We start from the raw sequence: 19,908 nt of genomic DNA on the forward strand, positions 1-19,908 counted from the left end.
CTGTTTTATAGGAAACAATTTAAGCTAAAATAGCTTTTTCCTCCATTTTCTCAGTTTTATCAGCAATGGCTACTTGCTTTGCCATTCTGCCTTGTCAACCCACATCCAAGAGCGCTTAAGACTGATCTGATCAGTTTCTGATTTAAAAGGAAGATTTACTATCCCCAGGCCAGGTCTTGGGGTTGGAGCACCTGTGGCAACTTTGGGCAAGGTTTAGTGTCCTGGATAGGTCAACTTTATAACTGTGAGTGCATGTAGGGGACATGAGAGCCCCGGTACTGGGGCTGCCCCTCTGCGCACCATCCCCACATAGAACAAGGTGACTGCAGGGAGAAGAGCCATCCCAGGTCCTGAGCAAGGACGTGCATGGGAACAAGGGAGAGGAGTAGGTTGGGTGGGAAAGAGTCAAGCAAAACAGTCAGGGAATGTCTATGTCCCCAGTTAGAGGTGGCCACCTTTGTGATGAGCAGTGTACCTGGGAGGCACACTGCCTGCCTTTAAATCCTGACTCCCCCTCTTATAGCTCCGTGACCTTTGGTGAACTACTCTTTCCAAGCCTTAGTTCTCTCATCTGTAAAATGAGGATAATAATGATTCCTATTTCACCAGGGGCTTTGATGCTAATGTGTGTAAATCATTTAGCTTAGCTCCCGTCACTTAGTAAGTGGTTAATAAATATTATACTAGATTTTTATTTCTTCATTAGTCAAATCGGTCTTTTTCATCAGACTGTGAACTTTTCTGGGCTGAGAATTCTATCTTATCCATCTTCTTACCCTTGCATCTTCCTACACCCGTCAGCAGCTTTAGAGTGGCCCTAAAAGCAGTCTTGCCTTGCTTCCACGGCCTTGTCTCCTCCTGGTTCTCCTCGGACCGCCCTGACTGCTCCTTCTCCGTTTTCTTGACTACATCTTCCTCCTCCACTAGATCTCTAAACACTGTTTTCCTCCTTGGGCTTCTCTCTTTATTAGTTCTCCCAACTCCAAAATTGATATCTTCTGAGCTGACCTCTCCTCTGAATCCCGGACTTACATCTCCAATTGGGTGTCTCCTAGATAAGCTGAATTTCAGAAACCAAGAATTCAAAATAAAAATTACTGATTCCCTTCTTCCCTTATCAAATCAGCTCAGTATATGACTCCGCCATCCATGTAATTTCTCCAGCAGAAACCCAGTGGTCACCTCCTTCTTACTTCCCACATCTAATCCATTAGCAGTCCTTTTGCTTCATCCTCCGAGAGCTCTGGGATCGGAGCTGCGTCCCTGCCTGCTGGGCCACCACTCCAGTTCAGGTCATCTTGGTCACTTTCCTGGACCGCTGCAGCCTCCTGGCTGTACTTCCTACTTCTGCCGTTGGCCTCTGACAGCCTGTCCTCCCTGTACATCTAGAGAAATCTTTAAAACAAAACAACAATTGGATCACATCCCTTGAAATCCGTCATGGCTTCCTTTTTACATACCGTAAATCCCCCAGTCCCAAAAGCGCCTACAGAACACTGCAGGATGGGACCCTGCTTACTTCTCAGACGCCCTGCATACCCATTTCCTGCACTCACTGTTCTCCATCGGACGAGTCTTCTTTAAGCTTGTTCTGTGCTCCAGGAGCTTTTCCTGGGTTGTTCTTGGAGTCCCCTTCTCCCAGCTTCCGTGACTAGCCCTCTCATTCTTTAGAGCTCATTTGGTACTGTCACCTTCCCTTAGTACCCTCTGACCCAGCCCCCTTCATAGCTCCTTAATAGCACATTGTAAAGTCTGCAATTTGTAATTCTTTTGTTTAATGGTTTATTCCAACAGGGCCCAGGGATCACCTCCAGGTCATTTGTTGAGGTATCTCCAGTGCCTGACATATAGTCAAAGTCAGTAAATACCTGGCGAATTCAACAGAGTGCCCAGGAGATGTGCATTGAATGAATTAGTAAAGTTGATAGCATCTAAAAATGTGTGATTTATTTTAGGGGTTGTGGTGGTGTTACCAAGGTAAAGTGTTAAGTCCAAAGGATGCAGCATGGTGTAAAGGGAAGACTGGGGGCTTGGTGGTGTAAAGGGAAGACTGGGGGTTTGGTGTAGTTCGAGTTGTGGCTCTGCCTCTTATTAACTGTGTGACCTTGGAAGTGTTTTTTAAACACTTTCAGCTGTAATTTTCTTACTGTAAGTGAGGATTAAACGTTTTTACCTCAGAGGATGTTGTGAGGTGCAAATGAGATAATGTATGAAAATCTCCTGGCATAGAGCTAGCATAGGATAGGCACTCAACACTTGGTCATTTCTTTCTGCCAAATACAAACTCTGTGGAATTCCAGTCATTGGTGAGCTGGTGAGAAAGGTAGTTTTGGAGGAGAGAGGCCTTCGAGGAGCAGGCTTTCTCCGCTGCTGTCACCCCCAATCACAGGGCATTAGGAATCTCAGAACAGTGTGGGAAGCATTCTTTTTCCAGCAGTAGAGGTTGCCAGTGATGTGGGACATATGGGCTTAATAATTGCCTTTGCTTCTCCTTCCTTGAAGTTGCAAATTTAAAATTCTCAGGCTGTACTTTTGGGTGAAGCCCAGTGTCATATTTTTTCCTAATTTTCTCAACTGTCTTTCATAATATCCTCCTGACTCCCACCTCCATTATCTGACAAGTCCCTCTGAGAGATACTTGAGGCCTCTCAGAGCTCCTAACCCCATTTCAATAAGGCACTGTCTTAGTTGTCTGAAAATCTGTTCTCTGCTCTTCATTCTGTTCCCCTGAGCATGTGAATTGAGTTTTTCCCGGGATCCTAACTGCTCACTCTCACTTGGCTTCTAGACCCCTTCCTTTCCCTTTTCCAGCTCCTTCTGTCCCTGTTTCTACCATCTTTTTTGCTCTTCTTTCCTCCATCCCTTTCTAGTCTCTTGTCCCCACTGTCTTTGCATTTGATGCTCATGTGGTCATCCTTCTGCTCTATGGCCCTCCTTAAGCAGTACAGTTGGTGGGGAAGACCTCGTTTGATCAATGCTGCATCCCTGGGTCTACCTGTAATTTCAGCCAGTTATGGAGAAGAGTTTCAGGCCCTCCTTGCTTCTCTGCCTCAGAGCCTTCTCCACCGCCAGGACAGCCTGGAAGTGCAGGGGAGTTACTGTCCCAGGGGCAACTCTCAGCCAATGGGCAATTGGAGCATTGACCGTGGATGTTGGTGACTAATTTGATTTGGCATCTGATGGATCCAGAGGAGAACAGTATGACAGCCAGGTTGTTAAGGTCAGAGAGACTGGGAGAGACCAGATGATTCTAGCTGTTGAGGTAGAGGATACAGGTGAAATATCTAGTAAGGGTGAGGCACCTCAGTGGAGGATCCTACTTTATTTATCTTTGTGTTCCCAATGTTTAGCATAGTACCAGCATCTGAGTGCTCATGAGATGTTTGTTGAAATAGCAAACCCTTTTCTTCATGTGCTAGTGCCTTTAGGGAAAGTTGTTGTGTTGGTATGGATTTCTTTTGAAAGCCGGTTGCAGCTACCCAGGCACCATGTCATCCTGGAGATGCTGATAGATTTTTCTTTTAATATTTGTTCCATTGTCGCACAAACCATCAGTGTGAGATTCATAAAACTGCATTTCCTTGTCATTTGTCAAGCCAGTCAAGAAGTCATCTTGCTTTTGGAGGGGGGATTAATCTTCTACAGTATCAGCATTGCAAGATATTTCAATAAGCATCCTAAGCAGTTCAGCAAACATAAATTGTTTAGCATTTATATATCATTTAATTTCTCCAGGAGCTCAACATTGGTTAATTCTCATGATATTCTGAGATAAGTGTCATTTCATGTCATGATTTGTATATTTTTCAAGTTTGTAAGTGTTCTCCTACTGTTTTTTTTGTCAGTAGCTATTTCACTTTCCATCACCAAGACTTCTACTTAATTTTGTTTACTGCACTCATTGTTGGCTGGGACCACAAGCTGATTTTTGTTTGATGTACGACCACTCTGAATAACTTTAGGCTCAAAGCTTGACCTCAAAGGTCAGCTGGATATGTTCCTTAGACTTAGGGGTTAATTCCAGGAAAATGCAGAGATGGGGGATAAGCCAGCAAGGTGCTTCATGACTGGCAGAGTTATCCTGAGTTCTAGCTGTTTCCACCCTTGGGAGAATATCCACTGGGCTTCACAAAGTTGCCCATGCCCAACCCCCTGCCCTCACCCCTCTGCTCACCTTCACCCCAGCTCCTTGAGTGGAGAAAGTGTGAGCATTAGCTCGGGAGTGAGTGCCAGTGTTCTGCCCTGGGAGATGTTTGACTGAGTAACAGAAGACACAGCAGGGAGGACACTACAGTGGCCCACGTGGCCCTGGTGGCAGCCACAGGAGCCTTGGTTGCCCCTTGGAGGGTCTGCACAGTGGGAAGCTGGGAGGCAGAGGAATGCTGCTAGAGAAAGCTGGTCAGCACCTAGGACAGGGCCTAATAGCAGAGATCTCCAATAGGAGATCAATGCGGGTACAGAACAAGCCTTGTTCTGTCCCCTGCTGGCTCTAGGCTGTGGTCGTGCTGGGACGGACACTCCCAGGGTGAAGCCCGGACTGACGGATGCAGCCCCAACAGGGGGCAGACTTGATGGCACCAGTCCATCCTATGCCATAAAGGAGTCCCGTGAGACTCAACGCCTTCTAGCTGCGGGGAAGTTTGTGGGGCAAACCTTGAACTGAAGTCAGTATTTACCCCAGAGAGTCTTGAATTAAGTCAGCCATGTCATACTGAAGGATTAGAAGTTTTCCACTACCTGCAGAAATAGAAGTCCAAGAGCTAAGCCAAGATTGGTTATAAATAAGTTTTTGAAAGTCAGTATTTCAAAGTTTATCAAATCTCATGACTATCAAACATTCTATCAACTACTTTGTTATTATCCCATTCAGAAGTGAGGCAATTGAGGTTGAGACATATTAAATAGCTTGCTCACTCAAAGGCACCCAACTGACAAAGTGGGTGCTGTTTTCCGAACCAGCTCTATTTGATCTCGGTCAACCAGACTCCAGGTCTGTCTGATCTTTGCTCCTAATCTTTCTCTGATGGATTCTTAGTGCTTGCTAAACTTTTCCACCAAAATGTTCTTGAGAGGCAGACAAGCACAGATGCATAGCCCTCCCACAGTGGGGTTTGGGTGAGGGAAGGTGGGAATTTATTAAGGGTTAAATCAGATGCTGTAGGCAACTTAGAATTTTCTTGAGTCTATTTTTTTCCCCTAAATCATATTTGAGTTGGAGAAGTCATATATTTTGTATTCTACATGTTATATGTTTTCTCTACTTTTAAAATGTTTTAAATTATGTAACATTTAGGAAAACTGAATTTTCTCAGATAAACCATATTTATCCTCTGGCTCTGACTATAACTCAGCAAACTGTGGCGACCCCTCCAGGGCACCTATATCACAATTTGAGAGCCAGCAGGTGGTCTCAGGCAGGTTTAGGCTGGGGAGACAACACATGGATTCATGTACTAAAAGAAGGCTAAAGCAAAATAGAAAACATTTGTAGCACTGTGTGAGAAAACAAGGAAATAAGGAGCATGTTGTGTGTGTATGTGAGAGAGACAGAAGATATTGACTGATTGATTGGCCCAGAAGGTTAGAACAGGGTGTTAATGGAGGCTATTGGTTTTGTGCGCATGGACCTATGAAGCTGATTAACTTTGTAGGTCAGAACAGGAGGTGACTGAGACAGAAGTCGTTTGTTTGGTCATTATGTGGGTCGCAGCCCCATGTCTGTGAAGGGAGCCGGTCTCTGGATGGGTTTGGTGAGAGTAACTGTCCTCCAGACACATGGAGCTAGAAAAATAATTCTCGAGTGGGTGGGACTCTGTCTGCAGATACATTCTGGTCTCTAGAAATGCTCTCTTGCTGCTCCTCTCTGTCTCTGGAGATTCGTTTTTATTCACCAAGTTACCTTCTAATTTCCAGTTTGTTTTCCAGAAGGGAGTATCCTACATATTGGACATGAATAGTCCCATGGTTAGAAAGATTATTCTTCGAAAATTATAAGTTGATAAATTAGCCTCTTGGTTACCAACCCATCTCCTGTGAATTTTCTTGCAAACATCTGTTCCCAGAGCCAGGCCCTTGTAGGTGATCAGAAGCCAGGTTTTGCATCTGGAAAGCTGCTGCACTCTCTGGGGCCCCTCACAGAGCCTGCAGCATGAAGACAAAATCTCTCTGAGGCTGGGTCTGAGCATCTGGCCACCTGACTGTACCCACCCCCTTCTATGCCATCTTTCTGCAGGGGGATCAATCTTGTGCTTAGGAGTCATGAATACAGTTATAAAAATGTTCAGCATCTTTAATAAGCAGAGGAAATGCAGACTGAAAAATAACATAGCATTGTTACTTCACAAATTGACGGGATAATAATAATACCCAGTCTTGGACAAGGTGTGGAGCACACTGCCCTTTCATACTACTGGTGAGAGGGTATAGTAGTGTGGCTTTTCACTTTGTTTTTTTCTTACATAGTAAAAGATTAAAAAGTGCCATTGTCCTTTGACTTATCAATTTTACACCTAGGAATTAATCCAAAGGAAACAGATAATAATTACTGTATTGCTTATAACAGTAAAAAAGCATATATCCCTACCATACATGTCCGTCCTTCTGTAGAGAGTTGCTAAGTAGGCTCTGGTTCATATACATGATAGAATACAGCAAGACCACTGCAATGACTATGCAGCAGTACATTCCCGACCTGGAAAGATGTTCCTGATCTAGTTTAGTGAAAAAAATATTGGACAACATGTATATACTGTAATCCCCTTCCTAAATATCTGAGGATACATATGTGTGCATGTTTGTACCCGCGCACATATATATGTTTGTATACACTTACAATGGTTGTCTCTGAGAAGTGATATAGGGCTGCTACTAACAGAGATCCAGCTGGTCCCTCACCCTTGTGAAGATGTCAGAAGACCCCTGGGTTTCCCAACTTTGTCCCCTATCGCTATGTTAGTGATCCCTTCTTCCTGATTGTTAGACTTGGCCAGGCTGGCTTCTGGCTGCTGCTCTCAACTGCCACCTGCTCTGTGTTCCTGATTATTCCATTTCTGCCCCGTACCCGCCTCCCAGAAATTCTGAGCCCCTCCCTCACTGAGGTTTCATTCTTTACTAGTCCATGAACTAATTTTAGTTTCCTGGCTGTGGTTCTTTGCCAAGAATGGCACCTTTGGGACTTGACTTCTTTTCCCCTCTTCTGGTTCTCTCAGCCATACACATGCCTACTTAGGCCACTTGATGCTGTAGTTTCTTTGCCACCTGCAGTGAGGCCATACCATCTGTTTGGATTTTGCTCATCCCCTATGTGTTTCTTCCATCTCCCATATGATGTCCACTACCCCCTTGTCTTTGCTCACATGGAAGGACCTGCCACTCACTCCTGGAGAATGTCCAGAATGGTGGGGTTGTGTAGCAGTGAGTTCACCGTCCATGTGGGAGGATTGGCTGAGATCCAGGTGGCTTTGCTGATGACTCTGTCCTGTCATTCTTTATTAAGTCCATGACTTGTGCTTGAGATAGATGACATTGCCTTTCTGTGGAGAATTGGGCTTAACATGTACATGGAAAATGGCTTCACTGATAGGCAGAACAAAGGGATTTAGGGGAAAAAAAATTCCAGGAATAAGGAATGATTTAGTACTGTACTTCGAGAGTATTACTCTAGCTCCTTTTCTCTTTCTTATTTAGAATCTCTATTCTTTGTTCAGACAGACCTAACACATCATTGGAAAGAAGGGGCCAGAACCACAGATAGTCTTAGATGAACCTGAGTTTGAGTACTGATTCTATTACTTCTTTTATGATAATCTTGGGCCAGTTGCTTTGCTTACCCTTTTTGACTATTAGTTTCTTTACCTGATAAAAGGAGGTTAGTAATAACAATAATAGTTATAATTACTTATTATGCATTTACTGTAAGTCAGCTACTATGATAAACCCTTTAATCCTCCTAACAATATGATAGGTACTATTAATTTCCATGTTTATAGGTTGGGAAAAGGAAATTTCAAAGAGCTTAGATATCCAAGTTCAGGCAGCTTCTAAGGCACAGAGTCAATATTCGAACCAGTCAACTATAAGCTTACACTCTTTGCCTCTCCTATGAACTGATGTAAGTAAAGTATCTCATTCAGTGCCAGCATATACTGAATGCTCAAAAATTGCCCCCTCTTAAGGGTATCCCGAGTTGACATGAGATCAGGCTTTAGAGTCACAGGCTCTTTTTATGGATCTCCCAGGACTATATAACTAAAACCCAGGATGGGGGCTGGCTGCATCCGTCCATCTCCTATCTCAGGCTGTAGGCTGCATCTTTCATTCTGTATGTGACAGTGGGCAATGAAACTGCAGTTTATGATCTCCTGCTTCCTTTATGGAGCCTCTGTTCCTATGTCCCATCAATCATTGTCACTTTGAATTCTTGTAGTGTCTTACAAAAATCAAGTTATGTTGATCTTTCTGTTGGTTCAAAGCCCCTGCCATGAAGATCTATGCCTAGCTTGTCTCCCTGGAATAGGCATTGTACCACACAGACTCTTCAACAGCCTTCCACAGCAATGAGGACAATAGCAATGACATCACCCACCACCATGATTAATGTTACCCCAGGCCCCACCCCAGAGGGCCCACTGTTTGATGCAGTAAATGCTGAGCTCAGGGGTCTCAAACACAAATGCCTACTGGGCCAGTAGAGCTTAAGTGAGGATGCAGGCCAGGTAGATGGCAATGAACCTAGAGCCTGTGGCCTCACCAAAGAGGAGACTGCTACTTAACTCTGGCCGAATGTTTCTGAGGCTCACTTTTGTCAGATTTTTGTATGTCTCAAGAGAGATTGTCAACATGAGTTTTTATGTACAATTTCCCAATTATTATAAAAATGTTGGCAAATGATTCATATTAAAAAAAAATCCCCATCTGTGGACTGCATAGCATTTGTTTTTATATTCACCAACCTAGACCTTTCAGGTCACTGAGTTAACACCATCCAGTAATAAAAGGATAAGCCATGATCATGGGAAAGTGGGTATAATCAAAGATTTATGTATTAGAGGTCTCCAAAGACCCACTGTAAGGCCATTACCATTTTAAGAGTTAGCCTAGGACTCCAAAGGGCTCATTGGTATGACTATACCGATTGTGTGGCTTCCATGCCCATTTTAGGCACCCATCCTAGTTTCCTGTTTTTGCTTTTTTGGCTTTAACAGTCTTTGTGCTCTCTCCTGGCTTGATCGCCTACTGATGGAGAACAGTTGTGTTGAACACTGACACTGTGCCAGAGATGAGGCTTTCTCCAGGTGGGCTCCAAAAGAGCCCTCAGAAACCAGCTTCCGATGCCTGTGCTGCCTACTGGGCCGGCTTCACCATCTGCTCCACTGGGAATCTTTGAGGTGGAAACATATGTGTGGATTCTAGCCTGTAACTAATCTCTGTGTACACACCCTGGCGAACGGACACCAAAGGTCCCTGAGCAAAGATCCCACCCAGTGCTTCCGGTGCCCATGGCTTCTCATGAGTCCAACCTCCCAGCTTCAGTGATCCACATCATGCACTTGGCCATGGAGCTCTGCACAGCTGGTCTAGGATGGGACTGTGGGCACAAATGCTTCGTGATCTGGGACTGAGATGAACACAGTGGGAACACTGACATTAGAGCCTGTGGCAGTGGACTTGGCCAAGAGGGGAGGCCAGATTATGTTCTGATGGAAGAGATGTCCTGTCAGAAGCCTGTGGGGTCAGGGGCTGTTTGGTTCTGGTTCACTGGTGGTTTGAAATAGGTGGCTACGATCAAAACTGAATAATCAGAGAATATTGGAGGTCTATGTTTATGGCAGCTTAAGGGACCTGAGCCAGGCAAACTTTAAAATTCTCTGTTCTGTTAGAGTCGATTACATCATTTCTGTTCATTTTCTGGCAGATGAAACTTATGTATTGAAGTGTTCTGTTTGAAGAACAGTTACAGCTTTTCAATATCTTTGTTATTTTGCTTTGTGTCTGGACCTCTTACAAGTATTGACCAGCACTGAAGTTGGCAAAGTGAAAAGTCATGTTAGTTGATACCCATGGAACTCACAGTTTCTGGGAAAAGACAAAACCACTGATACATACTGTTTTTAACTCTGAAGACTTCCAACAAATAAAGCCCCTTTTTCTTCCTGGAAAAGTCTCAGGAGACCATCAAAGCTTCTGGCCCTGGTGACGTGGCACAGGGAGAAGACCATTGCTTCTTGCCTCTACTGAGCTTGGGGGTTACAGTAGCCTGTGAGTGTGTGCAGTCTGCGCTCCTGGAGGGCTTCCCCAGCGATCACATCTTAACTCTGAGAGGCAGAAGAGCTGGGAGGGACAACATCTCCGTCCTGCAGAGCCTTTGGGCTCCAGGTTTGCATTGACTACAGCCAACAGTTTTTATTTTTGACAAGTCAAGCAGTTTTATTGGTGTCCTGGTGATTCATTACAAGGCATTAGCACCAGTTTGTATGGGACACAAAGTTCAAGGCATTGATTTACTGAAATGGGCTAAGGGAAATGTTGGGTCCTCAGAGGAGTGTCTTTAGGGGCTGTAAAACTGCTGATCCTGGGCCCAGGAGGGGAAGGGTATTGAACTATGTTGAGTGGGACCTGGGCTTTCAAATTATTTTCTGGAGCCAACCTCATTCATTCCTCAAACATCTATATGTTCAGGGACTTTTCTAGGTGCTCGGGATACAGCAATGAGCCAGAAACACTGTTACTGTCTTGGAACTTTCATTCTAGTTTTGAAAGGCAATAAATGCCTAAGTAAATGATGTTGTACAATAAAATATGCTGTAAAGAACATTAAAGAGGTGCATGGGATAGAGAAAGATGGTGGGGGGCTGCTTTCTAAAGTTGGTTAGTGAAATGCGTGCCAAGGGGCTGACATTTAAGCTGAGCCCTGAGCCCTAAGGACAAGGCGTCCATGTGGAGATCAGGGGCAAGAGCCCCTTGAGGAGAGGCCCAGCAAGGACAAGGGCTCCCAAAAGACAATACCCTGGCCATGTTTGAGGGAAGAAAGGACCTGCGCAATCCGCACAGCGTGAGCAGAGGGAGAGAGCAAGGAAGCGAGGTCAGGAGAAACTCAGTTCACGTGCAGCCTTTGGGAAAGGCAAGGAATTTAGATTTCATTCTAATTGCTTCTTTTTGTTTCTTTTTTAACTGCAAATTTGAATGTGCAAAGATAAAACTTTTTTCATTGCTCGATCACTAAAATTTCCTTAGCTTTTGAGGATCTGATTTCTTTTGGGTGGTAAAAAGCAATCTTGCCAGGTTAGGGTAAAGTCAGTAGCTTCTGGTTTAACATAGTTAACTCCAGCTTAACTCAGACCCTTGGGTAAATAATTAGTTCTTTGGAGAAGTACCCAATCTTGCCATATAGCTCTTCTGACCTTTTTTTCTGTGGTAGAGGTAATTGGTGGAGATACCTAGGTATTTTTCATGGCATTGAGATGGGGGCATCTTATCTTTGTGCTAAGTTGTACCTTGACTGTCTTAGTCTTGAATAGCACTGTCTGCTCTGCTGCATCTGAGGCTGATGTCCCTGCTCCCACCATGGCCTCTGGTCAACAGGTCTGTGTGTGGTAGATCCACTTTAATCCAGGTTCTTCGGGGTCCACTGAACCAAAGCAAACTTGTTAATGGTTTCTGCCTCATGCAGGCATGCTTGTGACTGAGGCAGCTTTTCAGGAATATGGTCTGGGGATGTCGCTGACTGTAGCCACCCTGCCACATTGATATAGTATTAGATGCAAGGTTTTGCTAAGAAACTTGCAGTACCCTGGACCATAACTTGGGAAAGGGAAACATAATTATCTTCTATTCTGTGTCTTTTCCCACAAACATATTGGAGATTTTTCTCACCCTTCCTCACCCCAAGACTTTGCCCCAAGTGGGAGGGGAAGTGAGAATTCTGAACTTACATCTAAGCTGTCTTATTAGCACTCTTTCTCTGTGCAGTTCACCCCAAGTTTTTTTGTTGTATCATTAATGTACAATTACATGAGCAACATTATGGTTACTAGAGTCCTCCCATTATCAAGTCCCCACCACATACACCATTACAGTCACTGTCCATCAGTGTATTAAGATGCTATAGAATCACTACTTGTCTTCTCTGTGTTATACTGTCTTACCCATGCCCCCTACCCCTACATTATGTGTGCTAATTATAATACCCCCTTTTCCCCCTTATCCCTCCTTTCCCACCCTGCCCAATCCCTTTCCCTTCGGTAACTGTTAGTCCATTCTTGGGTTCTGTGAGTCTGCTGCTGTTTTGTTCCTTCAGTTTTTTCTTTGTTGTTATACTCCACAGATGAGTGAAATCATTTGATAATTGTCTTTCTCCACCTGGCTTATTTCACTGAGCATAATACCCTCTAGCTCCATCCGTGTTGTTGTAAATGGTAGAATTTGTTTTCTTCTTATGGCCGAATAATATTTCATTTTGTAGATATACCACATCTTCTTTATCCATTCATCTACTGATGGACACTTAGGTTGCTTCCATTTCTTGGCTATTGTAAATAGTGCTACGATAAACATAGGGGTGCATCTGTCTTTTTCAAACAGGACTCCTACATTCTTAGGGTCAATTCCTGGGAGTGGAATTCCTGGGTCAAATGGTATTTCTATTTTGAGTGTTTTTGAGGAACCTCCATACTGCTTTCCATAATGGTTGAACTGATTTACATTCCCACCAGCAGTGTAGGATGGTTCCCCCTTCCCCACATCCTTGCCAACATTTGTTGTTGTTTGTCTTTTGGATGGTGGCCATCTGTACTGGTGTGAGGTGGTATCTCATTGTGGTTTTAATTTGAATTTCTTTGATGATTAGCGATGTGGAGCATCTTTTCATGTGCCTGTTGGCCATCTGAATTTCTTCTTTGGAGAAGTGTCTGTTCAATTCCTCTGCCCATTTTTTAATTGGATTATTTGCTTTTTGTTTGTTGAGGTGCATGAGCTCTTTATATATTTTGGATGTCAACCCTTTATCGGGTATGTCATTTATGAGTATATTCTCCCATACTATAGGATACCTTTTGTTCTGTTGATGTTGTCCTTTGCTCTATAGAAGCTTTTCAGCTTGATATAATCCCACTTGTTCATTTTAGCTTTTGTTTCCCTTGCCTGGGGAGATATGTTCATGAAGAAGTTGCTCTCTCATTGCTTGTTTCAACCAACAGGAAGGAAGGTGCTGGGCTTAGAAAAGCAATATTAACCATAGGTTCATGGATGGAACCAGACCAGATGGAACTCTTGTTAGTCACATGTCCCAGGTTTATACCACAGCTTGACTAAAACAGAGTCCAGACTCAGGCCTGTCTACCCCAAAGTGTGTGCCTTTATGACCCCGCCCTGCCTTCCTTTCTACCTGATACCAAAGGCAGAGGCTGTGTGTGATAGCGGCTGTGGTTCTGGAGCTCATCTTCCTCCACTAACTGTGATCACGGCCTCTAGGCAGTAGGGTCCTCATTGTACAGAGAGGCCTCAGGTGAGACCAGAGACCTCGCGGGACTTTACCTGTGAGGAAAAGTTTTACAGCCCAGGGGTAACAGGACTAAGGGAGGATATCACCATAGTGTCAAAATAATTGAAGTACATTTTATGAGGAATAGTAGGTGTTACCTGTTTTAACTGGGTACAGAACAAGACCACAGATTTCCTTTAAGTAGAAATTCTTAACTGATTTCCCTAGACTTCTGAATCATCCATGAGGGCAGTAGGAGGGTCTGTAAACTATTTTCCACATTTCAAAGATTGCTAATGCCTAATGGAAGCACTTTGGCAGACGTATTAATAAAACTGACTACACACATACCTCATACTTCCTCTACTAGGTATAGGTACTAGACAGAGAAATGCTTACATATATTTCCCAAAAGACAGGTGCCAGAGTGTTCAAAGCACTATTAACAATAGCCAACACCTGGGAATTACCCAAATATCCACTGGTAGAACTGATAAATTGTTATATCCTATAGTTTATTTTATTTATTGGATTTTTATAATACAATAAAATATTCACTAGGTACTGAAAAACAATGATCTTTAGTTATGTTTAACATGGTTCTTAGCTAATGTTGACTGAAAGTAGCTGGAGACAAAAAATACATCCTGAAAGAATCATTTGCATGTTGCTAGAAGTCAGGATAACCATTCCTCTTAAGGGATGAGTGCACAATGGCTGGAGGGGAGGTTGTGGGTGATAATAATCAAGGGTGCTGATGGTATTCAGTTTCTTGGCGGGTGCTGGTTATGTGAATGTGTTTAGTTTGTGAAGATAAATTGAGCAACACACTCTAGATACATGCCCATTTCTATAGTAGCACATTATGCTTCAATTCAAATTTGAATAAATATTTAGTGGAAAGGGTATGAAAGCTATTTCTGGTTTTTCATTGCATGCCCAGTTAAATATGTTTTTTTATAATGTAAGATGGGTAAGGAAACTAATTGTTGCTGGAAAACTTGCTTGAATTTTTAAAATGTAGCCTAACCAAGGGGGAAAATGATGAACCATTTCCTTGAGGGACCAGCTGTGAGAGGCTTCAGAGCCAGTGGGCTAAACTTTTAAAACAAATCCCTCATCGGTGGAGTGCTCCTTACCAAGTTTGTGGTATTTTCATGAACTTATGAGAATGTTGCCATTCCAGAATGACTTAAATTCAGACTTTGCAAGACTCTGGGGTAGGCTAACGATCTTTTCCTGCCAGCATTTTTAGATTGGCTTATTATGAGTTTCTTGTTCAGTGAGAGTGAAGTGAGGGCCCCAAGTTCAGCTGGGTGGTGCCCCTTTGCCCCCTCTGGAGAACAGCAGGCAGATGGCTGGGTTGTCAGTGCTCTGATGCCATCTCCCGGTCAGTCATAATCAAGAAGAACCTCAGGGAAGGGGTAGAATCCTATGCTGATTGAGATGCTGATTGAGAGTGACTTTGTGGTATGGGTCCAGGAGACAAAGGGCTTATGTTCTGCTGGGACCAGGGTTTACCACTCCTCTTGGCAACTGGGCAGTATTCCACCATCTGCCAGCCACCCCTTGCACCATCTGCCAGCCAGCCAATCTAGCCTTCTGCTTGTGGATGGCTCAGTGGGGGGAGTCAGGCAGTCCATGTAACTGATCCAGTTCACCCTGGTTTTGCAAAGACACAACCAGAGCCGGGGTTGCTGCTGGTAGCTGTGGGGAGGTGAGAAACTGCAGCCATTATCATCTTGCTCCATTGAAGCAGTTCTAGGACCATGGTGATGATTTTAATCTGGACGTTGGGAGAAGCTGAGGGACACTGTCTTACCTGGAAGGACATGATAAACCAGATGCTAAAAAGGAGGTGGAAGGGGCAGCAGCTGGAATGCAGCTCTCTGATGTAGGAGTCCTGGGACAGTGAGGAGTGCATCAAGGGCCATCTCCCCAGACATGGGACCCTGATTCAAGATGGCAAGGCACCACTACTCAGCAGCCATTCTTCTCTGTCATCTGAGAGTCTACTTCTCTTCCTCCCAACTCGGGGCATAAACCTGGATTAGTCTAAGCCAAATTTAGGAGTCAAATTTCCTTGCCAGTGATTGGTTTAGGGAGAGGAATTTATCCCAAATTTAGCCAAAGAGAAGAGAGAGGAAATATATAGGAAGATACCTGGTGTTTCCTCACAGGTAAGAGTGGCCTCATTGTTATGCTTTGCTTTAATCCCTGAAATGGCTGCAGCCACGTTGTGACCATGAGGATAGCAGGTTTAAGGGTGAGCTGACATGTTTAGGTTGCTGGGTGAAGGATGGAAAGAACCTGGACCTCTCGGGACACCACAGAGCCCTTAAAATAAATAATTCTGAGCTGTCCTACCTCTGGACTACCCATTGTGGGAGATAATCTATTTTCTTTATTGTTTATGCTGTTTTCGTTATTGTTTATTTTGAGTTTGAGTTTTTGGTTATTTGCAGCCCAAACTTTCCCAGTTAATTTGAAGCTTCAGTCCAACTTTTCCCCACCTGCATGCACATATTGGCAATTTCTAGCTAGAAAATTTTACTTGGCTATATCCTGTGAACCATTGTTTTTCATACTCAAAATATCAAGGACTTAATTACTTATCTTTTCCTCAAATCTGTATCTCAAATTTGCATTAAAATTAGTAGTTTTTTATATTTTCTACTTCTAATCTGTCAAAATACTACATGCATACACATAATCACACTATTTTAATAATCATATACAGTAAAGTTTTATATCATTTATGAAGTGCTTACTGTATGGCAGGGCCTGTGTTAGAAACTTGATGTGGATTTACATAAATTATCATAAATCCTTACAACAGCAGTGCAGAATAGAACACTGTATCCACATTGTGCATCTTAGGAAAATAAAGCAACAGAGCTGCTAGGTGATGATCCCCAAGCTTATCTCGGCTAAGTGGGTATGTGAACACAATACGGGCTTTCCCCAGTGAATGCTGTTCTCTCATTATCTCTTCCTTCTGACCCACCTTGCATTTTCATTTCCTCTCCCTCTGTCTCTCCTCAGGTTTGTGACCAAGTTTGCCTCAGATCCAAGCTGCATGTTCCTACAGCACAAATTTCCCTACAATTGTGGTCATTCCACTTTCCCACTTCCAAATTGTCAGCGATTTGTCATCATCTGTGGTAGCAGTCACAGTGGCCGGCAGGTAATATAAATGTGTCAAGTTCTACTGAAAGTTGCAAGACACTAGGCACTAAACTTCTTTTATTGGGACCAAGTGCCTTTTACAATGCTGGGCAGCTCAAGTAAAAAGATATTGGTTGGCTACCAGTTTGTAAGCAATAGACAAAACCCTTACTTCTTATCTTGGCATTCAAGGTCATCTAAAATGGAATCCCCAACTAACTTTTCCCTGTCATTTCCTAGTCACCATCCTTCTGAAGCCTCTTATTCAGACACATATACCTAATCCCTCCATTATCCCCAAATGGTCTCCTATGCTCTCCCAAATGCCTTTGTCCCAGGTATTTTGTTCATTCATTCTTACCTATTATTCAGTGGCCATAGCCCAGCTTCAATCTCTTATCCTTGACAAAGCATTCCTGAGATTGCACAGCAGAGACACTCTCTAGGCTGAGAGAGGCTTTATGGCCTTTCAGGCCAGGCTCCTAGATCAACCTTGCCAGGCATTTGCCACTTCCTAGCCTGAGCTCTGCTGGTGACAGAGAGCTCACAAGTTCCTAAAGATGGCTCATGCCACCCTGGGCAGCATTGCCTGTTCAAAGTCCTACCATAGCTTGAGCCAAATATTAGCATCCTAACTTCTGCCTTTTGACATCAGACAGGACAAGCCTGCTTTTTCCTTTTAAATATTTGAAGAATAGTTCATGTCTCTTTGGTCATGTTCTCCATCTCAGAATCTTCCATTTTCAAAACTTTCTGAGTGCCTCTCAAATCTTGCCTGTATTCTGTAAAACAGCAGATACAGTGTTTTGATTGTTCAACCAAGTTCTAAAGCCCTATAAGGAAGCATTTGTCTTTTAGCAAAGAGCAAGTGGTCAGACCTAAAGGGAAAAAGGTGGAGAAAAATAAAAGGTGCAATGCACAGAGCAGGAGCCATTCCATTGGAAAACCTTCCCCACAGAGTAATAATGTGTGTGCCAGTGTGTGTGTGCGCATGAATGAGTGTGTATGTGGGGGGTGCTGGTATTGGGGGTGGCACCAGGGACTGGAGAGTTGGGTGGAGGTTTTTCTGAAACATCTGCCTGGGGGAATCTGAACAATCTGTTTTGCTGATAGCATATTTAATCTAAATCTGCAGATTATACAGCAGCCAAAGTGGATTTTAGTATATTTATCCATCTGTCTGTCCTTAGTCTGTGGCCCTTTTTTGGCAATCAACCTCATTCCTCCTTGAGACACTGTGAGCTCTTGTGTCATTGTGGATGACATCATTGGACTTCCCATGGGCGCCTGTTGTTGGCTCAGGTAGAGGGTAATCCCTTCCAGGACTGTGGTCCTGAGTCTGTGGTCCTCATAGCTTCTAGCTGAATATGGGGGCAGAGTACAGGTGCTCACAAGTATCTGTTGTCAGACCCTCAGGTAGCAGAAAGAACCATAAATACAATGGGCCAGTTGCCCAATGGGCTCTTCAGGTTAAGTCAGGCTATTACCAGTATCATTACATCTCAGGCTAAGGGTCTTTACAGGCAATCTATTTGAAAAGTATTCCATTTAACTGAGAAATGTTTCCTGTGGCTTCTACCAATTACTCTATACAGAATAAGGATTTCTATTCCTTAGAGGAGCCCTTAGAACAGACAGCCATTATATCTTTTCTCACATATGTAGTGTGTGTGTGCATGTGTGTGCACCTGCCTGGGCATGTGTGTGAGTGAAATGTGTGTGTGTGTGTGGTGGGAACATTATCTTACCTATTATAAAGCTCTGTAATAATGGTCCATGCTAATCTTTGAAATTTGGCACAGAGAAGTGGTCTGCAAGCAGTGAGAATTTCTACATTACAAAAACAAATTTAATATGTTATTAATATATTTGTAAGAGGAGTGTGAAAAAGAAGTAGATATGATTTTGCAGTTAGTCAGAGTGGGTTTAGTTGTGAGTTTTATTTGCATTTCCTCTTTTCCATATCTGCTGGTATAAATAGAAATTATGGACTTTTCAATAAAAATTTTAAAAATCTCACAAAAACTCTTTTGACCTGAGTTGATGACAAGTAAACACATTTTGGCAGAGAGAGATTCCACTCTTTGGAGACCCCATCTCCAGAAAGATCAGGTTGGGCAGTAATTTCCATGTCCTGCATCTTGTTGTCCTCACCTTCTGGAGGCTCCTAGGAGAATCCTTTGCCCTCTTTGGACACTGAACTCCTTAAAGACTCTTTATCGCCAAACCCCTGCTGAGCTAGAAAGGTTATTCAGAAACAGCGTCCAGCCCTCTGAAAGAAGGGCAGAGTCTATACATTTGAGCTGTGATTTTTGCATCAAGTGTGAGTCAGGGCAAGAAAGGATGTAAATTAAGGACCCGTAACTAGCTCATCAGTGCATTCCTTGTTCAACTGATTGCCATTAATTGAAAAGTAACTTTATTTTTCTTCTGAATACTTTTCTGTGCTTTCTAAATTTTCTTTGGTAAACATATATTCATTCATTCATTCATTCATTCATTCATTCATTCATTCATTCCTTTGTTCCTTCCTTCCTTCCTTTAGTATCCATTGAAGTACCAGTGTGCTAGGCATGTGCTAGGTATAGAGTAAACAGTGGGTCAAAGAAAGTCCCGGCCTCAAGGAACTTATTGCCTGTTCATTTTAGTGAGCAATTACCATGTGCCAGGCATTGCACCAAGCATTTCACTTATATGAAATTATTGAATCCTCAAAATAATTCCATCATATAGGAACAGTTATCTTCATTTAATAGATGAAGACTTTGAAGCTCAGAGAATATAAGCAACTTTGTCAAAAACTGTGAAGTAGCAGGACCAGGATGGAAACTGAAGATTTATTTTTTCTGGTCACCAATATTTGTGGTCCCTTCCCCATCCTGTTGACCTCAGGCAAGGCCATATCACTGACTTTGATCAGTGAGAGGAGAGTGGAAAGAGTGTCCTTTCTGAGCAGAAGCTTTAAGATCAGCATGCAGCTTGATTGTTTTCTGCCATGATAGTCCCAGGTAGAAACTGCTCAGTTAGCCTGGGTCCCAGAGTGAAGGTGACACAGACTATGGCCATAGCCCACACATAATGAGTTTGTAGAATGAGTGAGAACTATTGCTCTTGGAAACCACTAAAATTCTGGGGTCATTTGTTCAGAATGTCAGCATGACCTGGTTGGTACAAAATGTTTGACCTATTGTACCAGAGTGCCTTCTTTTACGTTATTTCTATAATCAGAATAAAAAACAATAGGAATTGGAGAAGAATTATCT

This window comes from Manis javanica, chromosome 7 (genome assembly GCF_040802235.1).
Source record: "Manis javanica isolate MJ-LG chromosome 7, MJ_LKY, whole genome shotgun sequence".
Lineage (NCBI taxonomy): Eukaryota > Metazoa > Chordata > Mammalia > Pholidota > Manidae > Manis > Manis javanica.